Here is a 26,482-nt window from a genome sequence, read left to right on the forward strand (position 1 = left end):
AAGCATTTCTACCTACATTCTATCTACAACCTCCCTTGAGGTGATTTACCTTACATTCTTTCAGTTACATTTACTTGCAAGTACTTTCTTTCATTACTTGGTTAATTCCAAAACTGGGGTTTGACCTGAAGGCAAACCCCCAATCCCAACCTATTTTCCTCTCTTTTCTGTGTGTAGGTTGCAGGTGTGCAACTGTACTTTCGGATTTGGACTCCATTTGTAGAGGCGGAAAAACCCTTTTCGTTTCATGGATTTTTCGGAGGACCGTGTACATTCTCGCAATGGTCAAAGAAAATTTTCCTCAAATTCACAGGGCGGCTTAATCTCAACATATTACTACCAGATCTAGGTGGACAACTTCATCCCTAATGCAGAGTGGGCAACAAGAAGTTAAGAAGACCCGATACACCCTTCTCTGTCAAATCAAGGCTTATTACAACCCCCAACTAGGGTTCTACACACATCCTAATGCAATCAGTCAACCACAACACTTCCTAAGGAGGGTTTAGGATATTTGACAATCAAGGTCATTCACCCTATGCCTTTCATGTAGTACCCCTACTCATTTGGACTTATATTTTATTATTGGTTGTTTTCAGTGTATACATTACCATGATTTGTTATTCAGACTTATATGACATTATTTCATGCTTTATCTGGATATGAGATGCATAATTTATTTGTAGTATGTTAGTACTTGTGATTTATGGCATTTTATGGATTATTGCTATGTACTGACACTTTACTTTATCTATGCAATGTGGAATTATATGTTGTGTGTCTGCAAGTGTATTGGATGCAAGGGGACGATTTTGCTTCACTCATTTTGGTGAGATAGGGAACATTGCAATTCTCCTTCATCGGTGTGTATGCCGTGTTTTCTATATTGTATATATGCATGTGTGGTTCAGTGATGCAGGATATTGCAGGTACAGGTACCGGGTAGGTACGGGGTACTGTCTCCATTGGGCTTCACAAGTCTGAGCATGCCTTATATTTTTAGATGGAAGTGGAGGAGATATTAGGTGACCCTATTTTATTCAGTTACACTCATGTGAGTGTCATCAGCTGGTCGTCCTGTCAGTTTGTTTGGCCTTCGTATTTTGTTGTTTGATTTTTTATGAGTATTTGTTTGAGGTTTGCTCAGTTTATGTGTTTAGTGGTTTTAATTAATTAATTAAATTTATGAAGTTATCTCATTATTGGTATGTTTGGTTTTCGAATTTAAACAATATTTGTACGTATTTTATGTATATATACTAGGACTCGATCATATACATGTATATAGTAGGTAAATATGGCTCATGTTTAATTATATTGATTATTTTTAATATGATTATTTATAAGTTGAATGATTGGATTTTAATGATCGTTTTGTTTCTATATTGATGCAAGTTAGATATACATCGTAGTTAATAACTTTAATTTTATCAAACACACATAAATACGTATATATTTTGAGGAGAATAATCAAATTAAGTTTATACGATCATTGTCTTATGCTACAAACATGATATGAATATTCGCATTATATAAATTATGATATTATATTATTTCTTTAAATTCTTAAGTTTAATATTTACTTTGCAAATTAGAATATAGTCGCTTGTTATATATATTTTATTAGAAAGGTGGCGGGTTTAGTTGTTATAAGATAGCGACTATGTCACATGGCAATTTAGGTGACCGATTAGACTATCGGTTAACTCAGACCTAGGCATAAACTATCGGTTAATGCAGACCTAGCACATAGGCATAGACCATTAGTTAGATGCAGAAATTTAGAGGTTTTATCATGGAGATTATGGCATTTAACTATGCAAAGGCTCAAACTAAACGATAAAATAGGCAAGACCATCGATTTACTGAACTTAGATCAACATCAACATAGGAAAAGTGGCCATGAACCTGTTAACATGAGCAATGAACTCGCCATGACAACTCTAGTGTTAGAAGACAAGTCTAACCTCTCCATAGAGCGATAAATCTGCCATCACCCACATTAAACTGCAGATAACTCTTTATTCCACATAGAAATGGAATCGACTAGTATATCCACGTTAGAATTAGACCTCAATCGGTGGCAATAACTATAGTAAGTAATGAGATAACAGGCTCGTGGTGCCATGATTCTAGGATAGTCAGTGATAAGAAACCAATACATAGTTAAACATGCACGATAACAATAGAATATGCTTCAAGAGTTGCCATCTCTGATAGACGTGGAGATGTGAGAAGAGTTTAAACACAGACTCAAGTAGAAGACTCCAAATCAATAACAATCATCGAGGCTCTGAATGGGGAGAGATTGTAGGAAAAACAAGGATAAATAGAGATGGAAGATAGGAAGATGGGTGACACATTCACAAGCAAGGAGAGACGATAGACTCATGAAGAAAAGAAGAGAATAGAAGAGGGATTAGAGAAGATACTTTTATAGTATCGAAGAGAGAGAGAAGAGAATTGTTTGATAATAGAGTGGTAGGATAGATTCGAGATAGATTTGCAAGCAAGGCGTAGTTCTATTTGGTGGAAGAGTGTCAGAAGTCTTACAAACCTGTCCAAGCTTACAAGAGGTCGGATTTATTTTAATTTTGGTTATTATTTGGAATAAGAAAGTATGAAAGATTGTCTTCAATTAGATAAAATAGGCGAAATAGTGTTTATAGGAAATATGATATTTCTATTTTTCAAAAGATTGTATTCTCAATTGTATTTATGTTAGTTGTTACTAAATATGTGTTATTAATCTTTTGGAAATAATGAAAGGAAATCATTAACGTGCAATCCATTTCTTATGGTTTAAAATTCTAAGTTTATATTGACTAAGCTCTCTATATTCCCATGTGCCTAGGTTCATTTGCCTCTTTTCTCAACAAATGACAACATTGATTTATTTGTATTAATATAGTTGTAACTCTTATTTTCTAGAAATCTTAAATTGCAAGCTATTTATGCATTTGGCTGTTTTAAGAAAAAAATGCCTGTATTAGGATCTTGTGTAAATGGTGTTTGCAGTCAAGTTTAAATTCTGTTGCAATTCTAGTTGAGTTGTCATTGTGTCCTATGTTATTATATCTCCTTGGTCAGGTGTTGTTGTATAACCTTATTGATGTGAGCCATTATGTGTTTTGTCCAAATGGTCTATCTTGGGTTAGTGATTGTGCATCCTTCACTTGTAGTTTGTCAGGATTAGTTATGATTGTCTATTTCACCATAGAGTTCTCGAAGAGAGACCTTTCCTGTAGTGTCCTATGAGAGAGAGTGGCTTTTGAGCGGGGGCTGTGCCCGAAGTGGATGACAGGATAACCCGTCGAAAGTCAGTTAAAAAGTGATAACCTAATAATTGATTTGGGATGGGTGAGATAAATATTAATTAAGATAATGTACCTCATGCATAGGTCAGTGCTAGTACAGGGCTCATAATGTTACGAGAAGGCCTGGAATGGCAAACTTACCACCTTGTCTTCATGGAAGGATTGGTATTGTCTGCATGAGACTTGGTTGGAACCGGAGGTTCGGGAGAGGTTACCAGGATAACCCAGAATGGGGGATGGGACCTATGGGGGCTGTACTATGGTATTCATCTTAAGCTATGCGATGACACTCTCCTTAGAGTCACTAGTGTTTCTGAGTTGAGTCACATGGATGTTTACGGAGTCTTGTAGTTCTTTTGTACTTGTCTTACTTTGCTTGCTTGAGGGTTTTCTACTATCTCCTAGCACGGTGGGGTGGTTCCATTTCAGGATCACATGGTCGGGTGGTAGTGCCACTTCCCATCGGATGTTCTCAAATGTATCTTCAAGCGAGGAAGGGCTTCGTTGGTGTTTCTGGGTTCATAGTTCATGTACCAACTCATGTTCATGATCATTGTTCAGTTGAGACCTTGTGGTCATTGTATCAAACTTTTATGGAACCTTGATATTGTAACTTTGTAATTGTGGTATTATTGGAAACCATGTATTTATGGATATTGTAAAAGGGAATGCATTGGAGTACTTTGATTCTTTCATTATGGAATTTAGATGCATGTGTAGATTTTATCTTAAGCATTTAATTTTCCTAATTAGCTAAACAATTGGATTAACCATGGTGTTAATATAATCTATGAATTAATCTTTGTTGGTAACCCTTAGGAAATCATACGTTAGACTTCTGTTGTGTCGTTAAACGTGCTATTGATATGATTATGCACTTAATCTTTAAAAAAATAAAAAATAAAATTATTATGCCCTTTTAGTTGCCTTGTTGTATTGTTTTCCTTTAGGGTTTCTGGCGGGGCATTACATTTCACCCAATTTTGGTGACTTCCTACTACACCCGGGTCAAGGAACCCCAAATAGGCCTATTCCTTGTAGCCCTTTTTGACTGATATTTCTCAACTAATTCAAATTTTCCTCAAAGAATCCTAGGAAAAAGTTACATTTTAGAGTATGCTTTTGGGGCTTACATTCAATTCCAAAAGATAGAGTTATGAACCTGCTCCTGCAAACCCAAGCACCTACTGGGATTATAGACCTAATAGGCCTAATTAGGCCTATTTTCCAAAGCAACTACTTAAGAATGGGGTTTTAGAACCTAACTCACTCCTTTGAGATGTTCCTTAGGTATCTAATGAACCAAAACCACCCTTAGATAGGTTCCAAAACTCTCTTTAAGTGAGTGTTCTCTCATTCCTCCTCAAGGCTAGGCTAAACACACGGTTTTGTTTAACCTAGGGTATGGTGGAAACCACACTCCCAAATTCTACCCTTTTGGAATCAAAATATACACACCCTCAAACTGCATTTCCCAAAGGGCCGATGAGTTCCTCAATAAGATCTGCAAGTTAGGGCCATTCTTTTGGTGAAACCCTATGAATTGGATTTCTGTGTGATTATTTTTGGAAAACTGTCCACAACTTGCTCCAGAATCCACCAATTTGAGTCAGACCACTTGCATTCAAACTTGTACTCACACCACAATCCAACCAATTCAAAATTTAATACCAAACAATGCTCTGTCTAATCATACAATACGGAAAAACTAGTGAAAATGGGCAAAATCTGAGTTTTTTGTTTATTCAAACCACCAACTTCTTACATCCATCATCCAACCTACTCACAAATGATCTCTAAGGCACAAATATGAATTCCCCCAATGGCTACAACTGATTTTCAACTAGTTAAGACCGTTGGAACTTGTTTGCCAATCGGTGGGGAAATATTGCTTAGCAACTTTTTCAACTTTTTACATCTTTTGACAACTTTTCAAATTTGACATTCCAAACTCCCTAATGGACTTGTGGACCAATCCTAATCCTAAAACAACTTAAGAAAACTTAACAACATACCTCCTATCCTAGATGAACCCATGGTCAAAGTTGGTCAGTAGGCTTATAAATGACCTAGAGCCAACTGACCTTACAAGAGGTTCTTTATTACATTCATAGGATCCGAAAATCCACACTGATCCAAACCACCATCCTAGGGTGTAAGACCACCTACCAACACACAAAAAACAAACAAACTCCAAAACCAAGAGGTTCCTTGCACCATACTCCCAGGGTTAGAAAGAACTCAAGTCTCTTGAGTTGGCAAAGCTGGAACCTTGCATCCAATCTTCTCCAAAGCCTTCTTTGTCATCCAGGTTGCATATTCTAAGGGTTTGTCCTTCCATTAGACTAGGTACTCATAGTAAGTATGCCTCCTTGTTTTCTTACTCACCCTCCTGTCAAGTAAATGCTCAACTGCAAGCTTAGGCTGCCTAGGTATGTCTTGCAACATCTCTTCCCTGCTAGAAGCATTTGAACTTGCATCACACACATCAGTAACAAGACCTCTATATGCATAGATATCATAAACATTGAAAGTGTTAGAGAGACCAATATCTAATGGGAGATCAATCTTGTAGGAATTGCTCCCACATTTTTGAATGATCTTGAGAGGACCTATCTTCTTCATCATCAATTTGGTGTATTTCTCCTTAGGGAGTCTCTCCTTCTTGAGATAAATCATCACCATATCTCAAGCCTTAAATTGCAAATCTCTCCTTTTCTTATCTACGACATGCTTGTACTTATTTAAGGTTTTCTCTAACCCATCCTTGACTTGTTGATGGATATCCCTCATTACTTCTACAAAGTCCTTTGATTGTGCACTTCTTTTATTCCAAATCTTTCACATCTCTCAAATCTAATACACCTCTATGGTGTGATCCATACACTATCTCAAAGGGACTGTGACTAGTGCTTCTATTCACTGAGTCATTATAAGAAAATTGTTCTTGAGGAAGTATTGAATCTCATGTAGTTCCTTGATCCTTAGTCAGACACCTTAATAGGTTTCCAAGTGACTTATTGATGACATCAGTCTGTCCATCAGATTGGGGATGATAGACCATTGTGAATGATAAATTGGTACCCAACCTTCTCCAAAGAGTTCACAAAAAATGCCCAAGAAACTTAGAATCCCCGTCTGAGATAATTGATAGTGACAAACCATGTAATCTTACAACCTCCTTGAAGAGATATTTTCTATATGGGATGCATCATGTGTGGTTTTACAAGGTAGAAAGTGAGCCATGTTGGAAAATCTATCAACAACTACATAGATGCTATCATGACCCTGTTTAGTCTTTGAAAGTCCTAATACAAAGTCCATGTTGATTGAATCCCATGGATTGCTTGGTATGGGCAAAGGAGTATACAAACTTGCATTTGAACTGCTACCCTTGGCCTTTTGACAAATCATACAACCTTCCACATACTTTCTGATCTTAGTCTGCATCTTAGGCCAAAAATAGAATCTCGTAACCAACTCAAGGGTCTTGTCAATCTCAAAATGATCTGCCAATCCCCCACAATGCTTCTATTTCACAATGTTTTCCCTCATGAAACCTTTAGGGATGCAAAGTTGACCTCCTTTTAAAAATAGACCTTCCTGCAGAATAAAATCTAAGAAGTACTTGTGGTACTTGTCACCCATTTCCTAACACACTTGGTATGCTTCTTTGAAATCTTCATCTCCCTGGTACATATCCTTCATGGAATTGATGCCTATTCTCTCCAACTGAATCTCCTTCACTGTCAAGTTCCTCCTGCTAAGGGAATCAACTACCTTATTTGCTACTCCTTTTTTGTGCTTGATGGTGAAAGTGAATTCTTGAAGATATTTCATCTACTTGATATGCCGATGATTCAACTTGTCCTGCCTATTCAACAAACTCAAAGCATGATTATCAGTATAGACTATAAATTCCTTTGGCAAAAAATAATGCCTCAATTTCCTCAATGATTGGACCATTGCATACATCTTTAAGTCATAGGTTGAGTACTTTTGTTTAGCCTCATTCAATTTTTCACTAAAGAAGGCTACTGGTCTACCTTCTTGACTCAAGACTCCCCCTACTACCTTGTTGCTTACAACACATTCTATGGTGAAGGCCTTATGAAAATTAGGTAAAACCAATATAGGTTTCTCTGCTACTCTTCTTTTCAAATACTCAAAGGACTTATCTACTTTACTAGTCCATACAAACTGATATTTTCTACCCCCCTTGATAGTATCAATCATAGGTGCACATACACAACTAAAATTCTTAATGAACTTCCTATAGAAGCTTGCAAGGCCATGAAAAATCTTTACCTCACTTGCATTTATAGGTGTAGGCCAATTGAGGATTACTTCCACCTTGGATGGGTCCATCTTGAGGTTTCTCTTGGAGATTACAAAACCAAGAAACACCAACTCTTCCTGCAAGAAGACACATTCCTCCAAATTGATCTTCAACTATTCTTCATTCAACCTTTTCAATACCAAATCCAAGTGTGTTAGATGCTCATCCCTATCCTTGCTAAAACTCAGAATATCATCTAAGTACACAACAACAAAATGATTGATAAAAGGTTTCAAGACTTCATTCATGAGTCTCATGAATGTACTAGGGGCATTTTAGAGGCCAAATGACATAACTAGCAATTCATAAAGTCCTTCATTTGTTTTGAAGGCTGTCTTCCAATCATCTCCCTCTCTTATCCCGATTTGATGGTAACCACTCTTCAAATCCACCTTAGAGTAGTACTTGGTTCCTGCTAGACAGTCCATCAAGTCCTCTATCTAAGGCATAGGGATCCTATACCTAATTGGGATCTTATTTATGGCTCTCGAGTTCGTACATAACCTCCATGTACCTTCTTTCTTAGGAGCCAATATTGCAGGGACAACACAAGGGCTAATGCTCTTCCTTATGAATCCTTTTTCCAACAACTTATGTACTTGCCTTGCAAGTTCTTCATTTTGATCAGGGGTCAATTGATATGCTACTTTGTTGGGTAATGTTGAGCCTGGTATGAGGTCAATATAGCGACTTACATCTCTGAAAGGTGGTAGGGTCTCTAGTTTGCTTCCTGCAACTATACCCTTGTATCTTTCCAACAACTCTTTCACTTCTCTAGGACCTGCAATCCTTTCTTGCACCTTGCCTTCCTCTTTCTTTCTTACTTATTCTCTTGGCTTCACTACTATGGCAAAGCATGGGGTACCCTTCTCTCTGATTGTCTGCTAAACTACTCTTTACCTACTAGCATGACACTAGTCACAACATGACTGTCCTTACCATCATCTGGTAGTGGAGTCATAGTGTATTGCACATCATCTTTGGTCAAATTGTAGACATTTTTTCTCCCATCATGTCTTGAGCCTACATCATATTGCCATGGTCTTCCAAGGAGTAAATGACAAGCATCCATCTCTGCAACATCACACAAAATCTTGTCTCTATATTCTACTATTTGGAAATCAACCCAAACTTGTTCATTTACTGAGGCTTTCTACTCTTTGTTCAACCAGGAGACTTTGTAGGGGCAGGGATGAGAAAGTTTCTTCAATCCAAGCTTGCTGACCATCTTAGTTGAAGAAAGATTATCAGTTGACCCTGAGTCCACAATATTGCAAGTAGTTCTAAACAATGTCTTCCTCTGTGGTAGCTCCTTGACAGTTGGTACCTTCAAGAGGGTCCTTTGGAACATCAAACACTCCCCTTGCTATGGATCTACATGTCTTGAAGGTGAGTTCACACTTTGGGTAACCTCCTCCTGTGCCAAATGAACTCTCCTTTCTCCGCCTTGACTGTTAGAGCCTTGTTTTTCTGGCATCTTAATGACTGATGGCCAACTTGATTACATGTGAAGCACCTTCTAGTGAACACATTGGCTCCTCTACCCCCAAATCTATCACATCCATTTGGTCTCCTTCCTCTGAAACTACCCCTGTGACTTGGTTCTCCTTCGGATTCCTGATTACTTGACTCTCCTTGTGGTTTAGGAGATGTTCCTCTTCCACCAAATCTGCATCTTCCTCTAAAGTTACCTCCTCTTCCTCTACCTTGCTGGTCTCCCTTTCTTCTAAGATTTTCTTCAATCCTTAGTGCCATCTGATAGAATTTGTGAACTATCTCAGGATTGAAGAGACTTAATTCATCTTGAATGACATACTTGAGGCCATTCATGTATCTTGCCAACTTTTGCTTCTCATTCTCTGGCACCTTTGCTCTCAAGGATAGTTTATGAAACTCTTTTGTGTACCCATTAACATCCAAATCCTTTTGTCTTAGGCTATGCAACTTCTTGTGTATTGTCACTCCATAGTCCTCACATACAAACTATATTTTCACCTCTGCAACCATCTTCTTCCATGATGAGATGGGGTTCTTTCCCTCTTCTACTCTCTCATTTTGCAAGAAATTCCACCAACTAAGGGCAGATCCTTTCATCTTGGACTTGGCAGTCTTCATCTTTGGGTTCTTAGAAACATCTTAACACTCAATGTGGTTCTCTAAGGCCTCCAACCAATCCATGACCTCCTCTGGGTTCATCTTCCCAGTAAACACAGGTAGGCTTGCTTTGTCATATTTGCTGCCTACTCTCCCAAGGGCTTCAGGGAAATTTCTCTGATCTGTATGTATACTTTCTCTTGCCTAAAAAAGGGCATCATCCTCATTCCCTTATTCTTTTTCTTTTTCTTCTTCTTCTTCTTCTTCTTCAGAGTCTCCTTCCTTCTTATCCATCTTACCCTTTAACCTATCCAATTCTTTTCTCATCTTTTTGTTGGCTGCCACCTGCTCTCTTACCAACTTGGCCAATTCAGCTTTGGTCATCCTCCTTACATCACTAGTGTCTTCTCCTTCTGACATCTTTCCAACTTCCTTCTTCCACCATCAAGAACATTTAAGGCTCTGATACCACCTAATGCAAAGTGGACAACAAGAAGGTAATAAGACCTAATACACCCTTCTCTGTTAAATCAAGGCTTATTAGAACCCCCAACTAAAGTTCTACACACATCCCAATGCAATCAGTCAACCACAACACTTCCTAAGGAGGGTTTAGGCTATTTGACAATCAAGGTCATTCACCCTATGCCTTTCACCCAATTTTGGTGACTTCCTACTACACCTAGGTCAAGGAACCCCAAACAAGCCTATTCCTTGTAGCCCTTTTTGATTGATATTTCTCAACTAATTCAAATTTTCCTCGAAGCATCTGAGGAACAAATTAAATTTTAGAGTACCCTTTTGGGTCTTACATTCAATTCCAAAAGATAGCATTATTTCCCTTCTCCAGCACCCCCAAACACCTACTGGGATTACAGACCTAATAGGTTTGCTTTCCAAAGCAACTACTTAAGAATGGGGTTGCAGAACCTAAATCACTCCTTGGTCATGTTTATTAGGTATATAATGAACCAAATCACCCTTAGTCTAGTTCCCAAACTCTCCTTAGGTGACTATTCTCTCATTCCTCCTCAAGGCTAGGCTAAACACATGGTTTTGTTTAACCTAGGGTATGGTGGAAACCACACCAAAAATCACTCCTAGATTCCACCCTTTTGGAATCACAATATACACACCCCCAACCTACATTTCCCAAAGGGCCAATGAGTTCCTCATTGGGATCTGCAAGTTAGGGCCATTCTTTTGGTGAAACCCTATGAACCGAATTTCTGAGTGACAGTTTTTGGAAAACTGTCCACAACTTGCTCTAGACTCCACCAATTTGAGTCAGACCACTTGCATTCAAACCTGCACTCACACCACAATCCAACCAATTCAAAATTTAATACCAACCAATGCTCTGTCAGATCGTACAGTATGGAAAAACCAGTGAAAATGGGCAAAATCTGAGTTTTTTGTTTATTCAAACCACCAACTTCTTACATCCATCATCCAACCTACTCACAGATGATCTCTAAGGCACAAATAGGCCTTCCCCCAATGGCTACAACTGATTTTCAGCTAGTTAGGACTGTTGGAACTTCTTTGCCAATTAGTGGGGAAATGTTGCTTAGCAACTTTTGCAACTTTTTACATCTTTTGACAACTTTTCAAATTTGATATTCCAAAGTCCCTAATGGACTTGTAGACAAATCCTAAGCCTAAAACAACTTAGGAAAAATTAAAAACATACCTCCTACCCTAGACGAACCCATGGTCAGAGTTGGTCACTAGGTTTATAAATGACCTAGAGCCAATTGACCTTACAAGAGGTTCTTTATTACATTCATAGGATCCAAAGATCCACACTGATCCAAAAAACCATCCTAGGGTGTAAGAACACCTACCAACACACAAACAAGAAACAAACTCCAAAATCAAGAGGTGCCCTGCACCAATCCCACAATCCGATGTCAAGTTATAATCAGTTCTTTGTCACTTTTGCACTTAGTCTCTATACATAATTGAATCAATTCATTTCCATTCCAAATAGAAGAGGGGATTAACTTATAATTCCTATTTTATTCATAATTCTATCTTATTCTTTGGAGATTTAATCTAATGTATTTCCCCCCCCTCTTCCAATGTAATGCGTGAAAAGTGTTTGAAGGGAAATCCATAGTGAAACTCTCATCTCTCCTTGGAGGGAAAGGGTAGTTTTCCTCTTGATCGCTCATTCACACATTTTTAACCCACCATTACATTTTTGTTGAGATTACATTTTGGTGAACTCGATGTCTTGCATGCTTTCCTGTGAACAAAATTGCATATTTTTCATTTGCAATTTTCAAATTTCTGCAAACTTAGTAGTTAAATTATTAAAAACCCTAGTTTTTAAAATTAAAATTGAACCTGTGATTTGTAAAAATTGCTTATGATTATCTTAGATTTGAAAATTGTTTTGTTTTTCAAATTCAATTTCCTCATTGTCTTGTTCAATTTGCAAATCAAATTTACAAAATTAAGCGGTTACTTGTTAAAACCCTAATTTTCAAAAATCATCTTGAACTTGTGCAAAAATTGGATTTCCATTTAATTTTCAGATTTACGATTGTTCTCAGACTTGTTTTCATTCCTACAATTCAAAATTTCAATTTCCCTCATTTTTCCCAAAATTCAAATTTCAAAATTAAGTGGTTAGGTCATAAAACCCTAATTTTCAAATTTAATTGGATTTTGTGCAAATTTCAATCAATTTCATTCCAATTCAGATTTATAAACATTTTTCAAGGTGTCCCTATCCATTAGGTTTGACATTTTTCAAATTTGCTATTCAATTCCTCTTTTTCTTCAAAACCCTAATAGGGTCCTATTTTTACATTTGAACCTTAATTTCGCCCATCTACAAATCGTAAAATTTGCCAATTTTTTGGGGTTAGCTTTGAAATCATCATAATATTCATCCCTAAAATTTTCGAAAAAAGTTGGTTGGACCATGTGCATTCCCACAATGGTCCTCAACTTTTTTCCCAAAATTTCGGGAGACTGTTATGACTGTATTTAATAGCCTAAATCTAGACGATTGGCCGATTTTGTCAATGTTTGATCCCTCTAGAATCGAAAATACCTCCAAAATTCAACATTTTGAATTTTAAGAATTTTTTTAAAATTAAGAGGTTAATTATAGTCTGCCCTGATTTTAAAAATTTGATTTAAAAATTAAGTGGTACCCCTTGGCCCTAATTTTAAAATTCCAATTTCCTTTCATTTTTGGAAATTGTGTCATCCTCTTCTTCCAACAAAGTTCAAATTGTTTAATCATTATTTTCTTAAATTTTTCATTAATCAATTATGTAAGCTTTGTTCCAAATTCAAAATTTCAAAATTTCCCTCTAGTGCATGAGTTTTACCACTATTAGTCCTACCTATACTATCCTTGTTAGACAAAGCATTATAATTAAGGGCTCCCAAGGTTTAATTACTGAGGAGATGGAGCCTAATTTGGGTGACTTCTTTAATGAGGATCATGCTAATTCTTCCCATCCTAATCATGTGCCTATTCACCCCATTGATGAATCCCATGATGAAGAAGACGCTTTAACTAGGGTCTCTATAGATCAACTTTCTACATTGGACAATCAATTTGATAACTTTCAACAATGGATGTCCCAAGAATACCCTAATAGTGAAGCTCTTCTATTAATTGAAGGTCTTAAATGAAAGATTCAAAGTGATAAGAATGGAATTGATATATTGTGTGGCATTGAACATATTGTTGATTCTAATATCATGCCTATCAAGAGTTGTGCTGAAACCCTAGGTTATTCACAACCTTCAACACAAGTCAATCCTTCAATTCCTTTGACCACTCTTATGACTAGTATTCCTTCTTTTACCTCCAACATCATGGCTACTTCAATTGAAAATGTCATCCCTACAACCGTTGGTCATGGGGGCAATCCCTCTTCTTCATTTAATCCTCCATCTTTACCTATGTCTTCCATAAGTATTCCTATTATTCCTCAACCAATCAATGTGACACAAGGGGGCAATTCCTTTAAGAATTTTTTTCCTTCTTTAAGTGTCCCTTTTCCTACCCAATCATCACCTATGCCTACTTATCATAATGTCCCACCACCTTACTCTCAATCCATTCCTTATTTCAATAACATCACACAACCTTCTCAATCAACTATGTCTAACATCAATTCTTCTACCAAAGTGACAATTAACAATCTTGCTCAAACCATGTCTTCCTTACAACAAAAAATTGCTTCTATGAGTCAATCCAAGTTTAGTGTGCTTATCTTTGATGTTTCAAGCCCACTTTCTCTTGATATTTTTAAAGCTATGCCACCTAAACATGTTGAGGTCCCTCAGTTAGAACCTTGTGTACCGATTTTGCTTGTGATCAAAGATTGCTTGCAAAATTCTTTACAAGTACACTAAGAGATAAGGCTTTACAATGGTATTTCTATTTGCCTTCTTATTCTATCACTTCTTTTCAACAACTGGCAAATTCTTTCATCCAACAATTTCAAAACAACATTGGTACTAAAATCACTCTGACTGATTTAATGCATTGTAAACAAGGTGTTAAAGAGAAAGTGGCTGATTTCATTGGTAGATATAAGCATTTGTGTGGTCAAACTTCTTTTAATATACCTGATAATGATATTCAAATAATTTTCATTTTTAATTTACAAAATGATATTAGGGAAAATCTTCTTTTGTCCAAGTTTACTTCCTTTCTGTAGTTGTGCGCAACACTCCACAATTATCAACTAGTTGTGAGTCAAATGAAACAATCCACTCCTATGGCTTCGAGTGATAAGGGGGAGAGTGTTCAAATGAACAAAAAGATTCATCAAACGATTTGCGAAGTTCAAACGAACAAAAAGATTCATCAAGTTCAATGATACAATCAACAACAATAATGTGAATGCTACACCAAGTGTGCCTACTACTTCTAAATTTTTCTAAAGAGAAAGACAATTTACTCCTTTGAATGTGTGAGATTTTTCCAAGATCTAGAGGCAATGGAAAGCACACATAAGAGAGACAAACTATATGATAGGAATAAACTGTGTTCTATCAAGAGAAAATACTGATCAACTGGATCATCAATTGTTGTTCAATAGTTGCCTATACAAACAATGTAGATGAGTCTTCTTATATAGGCAAGGCTATATGGATGTGTGAGCACACAAACATGACATGTAGCTCAATAAGAAACAAGGGTAGGTAGGAAATAGGTGTGGTAGGTAGGAGAAACAATAAAATATTCCACATGAGTTGGATCACCCACCAAAGGTGGAATTATCACTCCACAATAAGTGGATATAATAAAGTAGTAACAAGATCAACACCATAAAAGGTGGAAATTCTCCTACACACACTATCCCAATGTAGCACGAACACCCAAGTGTCTCATACTCAAACTACTATTAAATGAATGTACCCAAGTAAACTTAAGTAAAGTGTAATAATATCCATGATGAATAATTATTTACACCCCCCCCCCCCCCTTAAGTGCAACTTAGGGGAATGCACTAAAGTCTACAATGAAACTAAGCAATGCAAGATGGGTCTTGACTATGAGGCCATGTTAGGTACCCATGTACAAATGCAAATGCAATCTCCCATAAACAAAGAAAGAGAGAAAAACCCAAAGGGAAAAAACCCTCCCCCAAAAGAGAGATGATGAAAGCACACAATGCTCTCAATGATGAATGAGAAGAACAAAATATTTCCCCCCCATAAGAGAGAAGAAAAGACCATGAAGCCCTCTCTCAATGACAAATCTCATTGAAAGATGGTCCAATGATGTTGACCAAAATACATCCCCATAAGGAAGAAAAGAGCCAACGTTGCACCAATAATGTCAAAGTGTGACAAAACTTGGTACCAATGTCGATGATGATGAATCACTCGCTGCAACAAAAACAAGATCAGACATGGAGACAACCTGCTTTGAGCATCATTTGGATACTCGTAAATGGCAGAAATGCTGGTACAATCTAAGTCTCATGGGAGCCTTGCACAAATGTGTGCAGTCTAAGTCTCAACTAGAGCCATGCACCAAGTCTCACAAGATATTCATAATCTAGATATACAAGAGGATTACATCAAATAGTCAACAAAGACAATATACAAAGAGGTGTGTCACTTTATGATAGTGTGAGTACAACATTGCTCATGCGAGAGCATACATCATGATAAAATTTTCAAATAAGGAAATATAAAAATGATGCCACCAACAAAGAAGCCCTATAGAATACTGTAGATGAAGATGCCTCTGAATGGAATTTCACCAAGAGATATAAAAGAACAACTGACCCCCCATAAAAATATCATGTTGGCACTTGCAAATAATGGCAAAGTGGACTTCTAATTTCAATGATTACAATTATCAAAATGAGATATAAGAGAGTTAAACAAATACTACTAGTGATCTAAATTGAGATCCAAGCAAAATACAAGTACTAAATAGGCCAAAAAAGACCAAATATTGAAAGTACAATTTCTACTCAAAATCACTGCAAACTAATGGCAGATTATGAAAGTAGACAAAAAATTATGCACTCTAAAAAAAACGGCACCTGAAAAGGAGGTCGTATGAGCCCAAATGAAACCTCCAAAGTTGTAAAAATTGAGATTTCACGATTTCCAAAAAACCTGTATCCAAAAATGAGAAAACTCCTGCACCACTATACAGATCATGAAATTATACCCCCCCCCCAAAAAAAATTCTTGAAAAGGAGTTCAGATGAGAGATATCACTATTTGAAAATTGCTTGCAAAATTATAATTTTTGGAAAATTTCCGTCGCAACTTTAAACTTCAAACTTCAAATGCCTCTAGATTTGGCCTTCGAAGTCTGATTTGGATGAAACAAAAGGAAAAACTGACTTTCTTGGACCTCCTCAATCCAATGGTGACCTCATATTTGACCCATCAAGCTTCAATAATAACCTGCAATAGAAAGCTCCAAAATGTACAACCCCAAATATTCTCAAATTTCTCTCAATTAGCAAACCAATGACACTCTAATGGCTCTGATACAATGTGATATTTTGCCAAGATCTAGCGGCAATGGAAATCACAAATAAGAGAGACAAAATATATGATAGAAATAAACTGTATTCTATCAAGAGAAAATACTGATCAACTGGATCATCAATCGTTGTTCAATAGTTGCCCATACAAACAATGTAGATGAGCCTGCTTATATAGGCAAGGTTATATGGATCTGTGAGCACACAAACATAACATGTGGCTCAATAAGAAATAAGGGTAGGTAGGAAATAGGTGTGGTAGATAGGAGAAACAATAAAATATTCCACATGAGGTGGATCACCCACCGAAGGTAGAATTATCACTCCATAATAAGTGGATATAATAAAGTAGTAACAAGATCAACACCATAAAAGGTGGAAATTCTCCTACACACACTATCCCAATGTATCACAAACACCCAAGTGTCTCATACCCAAACTACTATTAAATGCATGTACCTAAGTAAACTTAAGTAAAGTGTAATAATATCCATGATGAATAATTATTTACACCAATAGAATGAATCTTTGCATAGTATTCTGTCTCAGTTGCTGCAAAGAAATGTTATCAAACTTCCACCTATAAAACCAATTGATCCTTCTAAACTTTCATCCCCTTATTTTGATAAAAAATCATTTTGTCAATTTCATCGTCAGCCAGGTCATGATACTGAGAAATGTTTCGCATTGAAAAATAGGATTCAAGATTTGATTGATAATAATACTATATCTGTGGCAGGTGAATCATAGAGGGAATAAATCAGTAGCTCCTCCTCATCAAAATCTTGTTTTTCACTGATCCCTTGTCTTCTCATACCTCTAACATTTTTGAGATTGTGCCTACTTCTTTATCTTATGAGGAATTTACCTCTATGGCTCCGAACTTCGTTAATATCATAGAAATACAAGATACACCTAAGGATCCTTGTGTTACATTTGAGCCTAGTGAGACCATTAGAGCATCCGATGGCCCTTTATACATAGTTGTGAAGGTTAAGGATATACCTTGCTATGGTTCCCTTATTGATCCTTGGATTGTTAATGTCATCACTGAGGAGTATCTGTTCACTTTACAATTGCATAAACCAATATATGATGCTTCTAATGTGCTTGTGAAGTTATTTGATGGATTGTCTTGTCCTACCATTGGTGCTATCACCCTTCCTATTCAAGTTCATACTAAATCCATGGATGTCAAATTTTTTATCATACCCTCTTCTGAGCAATTCTGTGTGAATATGGGCTATCCTTGGCTATCTTCCATGAAGGCTATTGCTTCTCCAATCCACAAGTGTCTAAAATTTCCTCACAATGGAGAAGTCATAATTGTGAACCATAACTTATTTCGTCCATTCGAAAGAAGCCCTAGTGTTCTTATTGATTTCTTTTGGCCTAAATAGTTTCAATCTCTTCCATCACAGAGTGATGCTATTTTTCAATCTTATAAAAAATGGAAGAAAGATATGATCTTATCCTTAAGTCAACCTAGATCCCCAACACTTGACATTCCTATCATACTTGAAGATAAAGTTCTTCCCCTCACGAATAGAACTAATCTCCCTCCTAAGAAAGATCGTCAACCTATTCCTATGGATGTCACTATACCTTTTCCTAAGAAGAACAACAATATTCTCCCTAAGGTTAGACCTGTACCTCATCCTCATGATGGACCCGGTCTTCTTCCTACACCTAACATTCCTCCTTTATATGGCACAGTTCCACCTCCTTCCTCTTATTGAGAGAAGGGGCCCGCTTCTCTTCTTGTTCAACCTAAAATACCTCAACCTAAACCTTCAACTATCATGGAGAGAGACATTCCTACTTTTTCAAGTGTTCCTCCTCCTTCTCAGCCTTCCATTAAGATTCAATGGAATCATTGTGCGAGAGAGTACCGACAAAGATGCCATGCTCAAGCTTGTGAAGTTGTCCCTCAAAATACTCAATCTCCTAAGACTCCAATAATTGACATGATTCCATTTTCTCCTAAGAAATATGTTCAACCTACATCTCCAAATGATAAGTTGCACAAAATATTTGATGGTTTTACTCCTATTCGTGTTCTTGCTCCTCTTTCTCTAAATTTTGATGAAGAAATGGGTGAAAATGTTATTCATGATGGCAATACAACTCCTAATACTTCTGATAGTGAGTATGAATATGTTGATGTGGACAAATATTTATCAACTGAATTTTCACAAACCCTAATCCTAGCTTCTAGAATTGAACAAAGTGACTTACAACATGACCATAGTCCTTGTTTGGATCTTGTGATAGCTCCATCTGCTACGCTTGATGTCACTCCTCTGGTGTGTTTCTCGCCTTCCTAAAATAGCGGTCAACAATATCGGGAGGCAGATGTCATGCTAGATTAGCAATATTAGCACTATAGATATTCTCTCTCTCTCCTTTCTTGCTCTTTTGTGACCATTCTTCTATGTGTATCCCTGTTCTTCTATTATCCCCTTAATGCTAACTTGGGGACGATGCAAAGCATTGAGATCTTTTCTTGGTCTCTTTCATGTTGACTCACAAGACTATTATCTACCCTTTCTTCCAATGTAGTGTCCTTCTTTGGGGAATGACAATTATTATACGCACATACATATATGACATACATGAGTTATCATACAACATACTGACCCCGAGGAAAGAGAAACTACCTCATGTTTTGTGTTCATTATCCTTGGGTTTATTCCTCGATTAGGGGCTAAATCCTTGCGATAATGTGCTCCCTCTCTTCTCTCTCTCATGGGTGTATCCTAACTTAAACCAATCGCTCCCAACATGGTGCGTGCGATCACTTTAACCTAGGGGCATACACTCCGCTCATATTTTCCTTCTTGATACTTAGAATTACTTAGTGAACTTTGTTTTGCTTTGTAGTCTTTGGTATCCTTTCTTTCATGACTCATAGTGAGGGGAAATTTTCTTGCTACTAGTAGTCATGGTTCTCCCCTTCTGAATCTTCCCTTTTACTTTGTCAATCAAATTCGTAAGGTCCTAAGTCCACTGGGGGTTTGGGGCATCTTGCCTGCTTGACGTGGTAAAAGTCTTTCAATTTTGTTTCCTTGTACTTTACCGACAGTATTGGTGTATGGTCATACTCCTGCTAAAGTGGGGGCTAAATGTAGCATCATAAAATTGTGACCCTAGCAATTTTCAACCATATTAGGGTCCTCATGGATGTGAAATCAAATCCCCTAGCCTGATCAGAGACTAGAGATTACTCAACCCCTAAAAACTGGTTCTCCCTTGCCCTCCGCACCACCCTGTCTACACTCTACCCTAGAGAAAAGGGAAGGATAGGGGTGTGGTGCCCTTTTCCTCCCAGGATATCGGTGTGGAACCGCTTTCCTTATCCTATTTTGGGGCAACACCCTTCCTAAGTCTGCATTGAAGGCTGTGCAGTGAGCGGGAAAACTTCCTCGATGTTAGCTTATGATAAAAAATAGTTTTATTAACCCTAATTGACAAGTATTTAAGTTGCATTTCCCCTCCCATTTGGGATAAGTTAAATAAGCATAAGACAAATACATGAGATCACACATTCAAGCATTCAAGCATCCTTTTCTAGCATTGAGTATTCTCAAGACTCCCTTCAAGGCTAGGTGTTGTATTCAAGTCAAGGATTCAACCATTGAGGAGGAAATTAATTCCAACATTCAAATTCATACAAGCATTTCTACCTACATTATATCTAAAACTTCCCTTGAGGTGATTTACCTTACAGTCTTTCATTTACAATTACTTGCAAGTACTTTCCTTCATTACTTGGTTAATTCCAAAATTGGGGTTTGACCTGAAGGCAAACCCCCAATCCCAATGCATTTTCCTCTCTTTTCCATGTGTAGGTTGCAGGTGTGCAGCAATACTTTTGAATTTGGACTCCATTTGAGGAGGCGGAAAAACCCTTTTTCATTTCACGGATTTTTTGGAGGACCGTGTACATTCTTGCCATGGTCTGAGCAACTTTTCCTCAAATTCGCAGGGTGACTTCATCTTGACATCTTACTTGCTAGATCTAGGTGCACAACTTCATCCCACACTTCGATCTCAAGTTATAATTAGTTCTTTGTCACTTTTGCACTTAGTCTCTATACATAATTCAATCAATTCCTTTCCATTCCAAATATCAGAGGGGATTAACTTATCATTCCTATTTCATTTAGAATTCTATCTTCTTCTTCGAAGGTTGAATCTAATTTATTTTCCCCCCTCTTCCAATGTAATTCATGAAAAGTGTTTGAAGGGAAATCCGTACTGAAAATCTCATCTCTCATTGGAGGGAAATGGTAGTTTTCCTCTTGATCTCTCATTCACACATTTTTCACCAGCCATTACATTTTGGTGACATTACAACTTTCTTTTGATATTTAATTAGCATATTTATCTTGGCATTAATTCATTATATTCTATTTCCTTCTTAATCATATGTATGTTCTAAAACTTATACTTTCTTATGAGTTTCCTTACCAGATGCTTGGAGTTTGGAATTATTACTAAAATAAGTTACTGAGTAATGGCCTCCCCTACTTTGACTAACTATGGTGTTGAGCTTGAATTTATTAACACCTTTGCTGCAAATTTTTTAGCAATGCAAGATTCCTTTGACACTAATCCTCCATTGTTGATAATAGTTGGGCTCATCAATTCATGATTCCTTAGAGACAAGTCACTTTGCAACATTGTTTTGTAAAGCTAAAATTCAAAAGCTAGACAATGAGTTGGCTAGGTTTAAGAATTTATTAATCTCAAAACCATCAATCAAGGAGATTTATCCTCTTATAGAGAATCTAGAAATATATTTTAGTGATTCACATGGTATGGAAAATCTAGTAGCCTATCTCACATAGTGGATACGAACATTATGTATTTGGTTAGTTGTGCAAAAATTCTCAATAATGCATCTCCTTAAAACCAAATAGGGACACAACTTTCAATAACCATGTTGACATGTCCTCTTCCAACCTTCACTTCTACTATTATCACCATTGCTACATAGTCAAGTTATAGTGCTCATACAAGCTAAATGTTTACAAGTTGGATTCTTATAAATCAGTGTAAATTTATCCCACCCTCCACTAACCTACTATTTACTTCTGAAAACACGCATCCACTAGTTTTATAACACATTGTTAGTTAATTTACTCCACCTTTCACTTACCAAAATTTAAATCACCCTATAGTTTTCTCAATTCCATCACATCCTATCACTTCACCTATTAATTTAGTCATAAACCAACTGTTGCAAAATATCACACCTTTACAATGAAAATTAGCCAATTCGAATGAAAGCCTCAACCTAATCTTCCATTATATTGTAGTTGTACTCCATTGTCATATACCATCCTAAAGACTCTAACACCTATCAACATTAAGACACCTTTATTTGAGAAGTGCAATGAGAAATAGGACCTTTATAGCCACGTGTCATCCTTTGCCACACTATTTAGTGATTTTATATTTGAAGATTCTCTTCTTGAAAAATATTTTCCCCAAATATTAAAAGACATAACCTTGGACTGGTTTTGTTCTTTAGCTAATAATTCAATCCACTATTTCTTACAACCTATCAATAAATTTATTAATATTTTCAAGATAACATTGGACCACAAGTATCCTTGATTGATTTGGTTGATTGCAAGCAAGGGTTGAAGAAGAAAGTGACTAATTTTATAGGGTGTTATCAAGTTCTTTTGTCTCAAATATCTTATTCCCTCCTAAATCTTGAGGTGCAACAAGTGTTTATTGTGAACTTGTAGCCACAAATTTGTGAAAAGATAATTTGGATGAAATATCCCCCATTTACACACTTATGTACAACTCTCCATGATTACCAATTATCAGATACCTAATATGAGGGCTCTTCCTTGCTAACTCTTGTTGGTTAGTTTGAGGGTCTTCCTTGCTAACTCTTGTTGGTTAGTTTGAGGGATCTTCCTTGATAAATCCTATTGGTTGGTTTTGATACATTTTTTTATTCCCTCCATTCCATTATATTGTAGTTGTAATAATAAATTAATCTAGCTTCCCTGTATCCATCCCATAGATACATCAAAAAATTTACAATTCTTTCAACATGAGGACCCTTTATCAATATCATTGTGCTCCTAGACATGATTTTGAGAAATGTATGCATCTTAAAAATGAATTTGAAGACCCAATTAATTATAAAATCATTTAGGTAGCTAGTGTAAATGACAAAGGGAATAAATATATAGATTTTTGAAATGGGAACTTAAATGTTTTACCAATCCTTTAGCATCCCCATCAACTAGTCTTAGAGAATTCTCTTTAGAGATAGTGTATATTGATCTTGATCTTCCATATGAATCTCTTGTGAACCTAGTTAATGTGATAGATGCTTATCCTTGTCAAACCAAGTACAAACCTAACATTACCTTTAATCACATAAGAGATTCTACTCATGTACTTGATGAAACTTTATACATTACCATCAAAGTTAATGATAAGAACACACAAGGAGTGCTCATTGATCCTATTTGTATGGTGAATGTTATTATAATAGAGTTCTTATACATGCATTAATTTCACTAAGATATGCATGATTAGAAGTCTTTCCTAAAATGCACAATGGTTTCACTCATCCTACCCTTGATACCATAACCCTTTGTTTCTAGGTCAGATCCAACAACCTAGATGTACCTTTTGCCACAATTCCAACCTCAGACCAATTTCATGTCAAGTTGGATCACTCTTAGATCACTTCCATGATATAGTTACCTTCCATAACTGTCAAGTGTTTAAATTTATAATTTAAATGTGAAGTGTACACTATTCATCATAGTGAATTTTGACCATCATGTCACTGTGGAGACTTTTCCCTTATGTAGCATCATGAATTATCTACTCTTGACAATTTCATGCTAGGATTAGCACCTATCTAGATGTGCCTACCCTTGGACCAAAAATTTAATGTGGGCCACCTAAACTAGTGCCTAGACCTTTGAGTACCCTAACCGAGTCAAACATAAGTGCCCAGTGATAGTGTCCTCTCAATTTGGATCCAAATTTAAATATTTGAATGTCAATGTTGGGCCCTTAAAGGTCACATCCCATTGCAGACCTCTCTAAAAAATTTACAAATAAAAAGGTGCAAGTGACATAAGAATGCGACTTCCCTTCCCATTTGGAATATTATCCTAGCATTTCAATCAAGGCAATTCTAATGAGAAATATTATGCAAGTAAATCAAGTCATTTATTTCACAAGATTATGGAGCTATCAAAGTAGAAAATTTGCTAGCCATTCTCTAATGCTATTAATTCAATCAAGGCAATTATAATGAGAAATATTATGTAGATAAATCAAGTCATTTATTTCATAGGGTTATAGACCTATCAAAGTAGAAAATTTAAAGATCAACATCAAGTACATCAATCATAATCCATTGTTGTGGATATCATGTTGCATTAAGGAATTAGGATTCTTCATCATATCACATGAGATCCAAGATGAGATTTTGTGCATGAGGTAATAGATATGATTTTTTATTCATTTTCCTTTGTTCGTAAGGAAACACATGATAGTTTATCATTATCACTATTATTGTGGAGGCGGGAACACCAACACGAGGTTTGAATGAGGCAAGCCCCTTTACAATCCAACTATTTCCCCATCTTTTTGTGTGTACATGTCTAGATCTGAAGGTTGACAATCATCAAAAGATAGGTAAGGTAGATAAAGAAAACAATGATGAATAGTTCACAACTTCAAAAAATGAAAAACCCTTGGATATTAGAGCTGGGTACTAGTGTTCTTCCAATTTCACCCCAAATTTTAAGGATTTCTCCCTGACAACCTCCTAATCTTGCTCCTAATATTGGATGATGCATTAAAGTACTCCAAGACCCAAGTACCCATTGCTTTTGTCTAGCTCAGATTACTCCCGATTTCTATTACAAGTTCATCTCTTTGTATCATTTCTAGATCTATTCTTTTGTCTTTCATTTCTATTTATAACTTTATGCATTTTGTTAATCTAGTTCAGTTTTTACTTCTTTAGCCGAGTTTTTTACACCTTCAATCAATCCCTATTCAAAATCAAAGTTCAATTAAACATATTACATATGAATTTAGGTATTTTTAGCTCTTCTTTATGGATTGCATCCAAACCCATTAAAACCTATTCTAAATGAAATGTATGTGAAAAGGAGATTGATTCTAGGTTGATGTGCACATGTTAGTGTAGGATCATATTTCAAATATTTCAACTTTATTACCTTTGGCCTTATCTAGCTGATCTTAATAAGCCTTGAGATAAATTGAAATTTTTTAACCTACCCAAATCTTAAACCTAGAAAGATTATCTAATTATATGCTTGTAGTTCCTGGGGTCCCACTCTAGTTGCTACCTCTAAGGATCCTTCATCTTATTTATATCCATTAGTAGTTTATACTATTATACATGCAGTGTATGAAAAATAGATCAAAGGAGGTATGCTTCCCCATCCGTAAAAGTCTAGTGTTTATGCTATGGTTACTCTACCATTCTATGCAAGACCATGAGGCGAACACCCATCACAACCTAGATCCCCTCCTCATACTTAAAAAATTTCTTTTGTTCCTCCTATTTATTTAGAGCCTAAAAGAAAGCATGTTGCTCGGGAAGAAACTTAATCACCTATTGTTTCCCAACCTTTGGTGATTCCTTTTATTCCTCCTATTATTCCAATAAAAAGAAGGATGGAAAGGGATTGACGTTGGGCAATGCCCCAATTTATCCTACATAATCTCCCTACTGTATTAGATGAAATCTAAATGAAAATGAATGCAAGATACATCATAATGTATCTCATCAACATGTTTAAGTGAGTAAACCCTCCTCTTTTAGCTCTTCTCCTATGTAGTAGGATCTTGGATTGACCCCTCTATCATCTTTACCTTCTCCAACTCCCAAACTTTATCTTTCTCAACCTAGCCAACATCTTAAGTTCCCCTCACCTTCCTCTCTGTCAAGTCCGAAGGACCCTACTAACAAAGATTTTTCTTTTGAGGTTGATAATTAGATCATGATACTAGAGACAATGCTATTAAAACACCTCTTTTTCCTTATTCAAATGATGATTCTGATTATATGAATGAAAAAGTTGAGAATAATGTATAATTCTCTATAATTTTCCCAAATTTATGAATTTAGATTTTGGGGCATGAATGATGATCTTTCCTTAATGAGTGGTCCTTCATGTAGTACCTTTAGCATATTTTCTACCATCTCTTTATGATGAGAAAGATGGGGATGCATGTGATTTTATATATATTAGCTCATAAGTGCTTTACCCCTTATCTTTTTGTGTTTGATCATACCTATTGTTGTTCCTTGTGATGCACTACTTGATATTTATTTTGATTTGTTAGTTTTCTTTGTATGAACCTCGACACTATATTAGCACTATGATACAAATAGAATGCATCTATTGTGACATTCATCTATATATACCTTCCTTTTTCTATTTTTTTTGTAAATGTGCTTTTGTTTTGTCTTTTGGGGATAATGCAAAGCATTGAGACATTTAGGCATCTTCGATATCGACCTAGAAGTTTATCAATTTTTTTCATGTGCTCTTCCTTCTTTGTACTTGTAGTTCCAATGCATTTAAGGGATGGGGTCAATCCAAAAAAATATATTAATATACATTATCTATCATTCATCTATGCTGATCCTAGATCTTTGGATCCCTTATGTATTTTTGTATGATTTTGTTTGAATGCAT

This window comes from Cryptomeria japonica, chromosome 9 (assembly GCF_030272615.1).
Source record: "Cryptomeria japonica chromosome 9, Sugi_1.0, whole genome shotgun sequence".
NCBI lineage: Eukaryota > Viridiplantae > Streptophyta > Pinopsida > Cupressales > Cupressaceae > Cryptomeria > Cryptomeria japonica.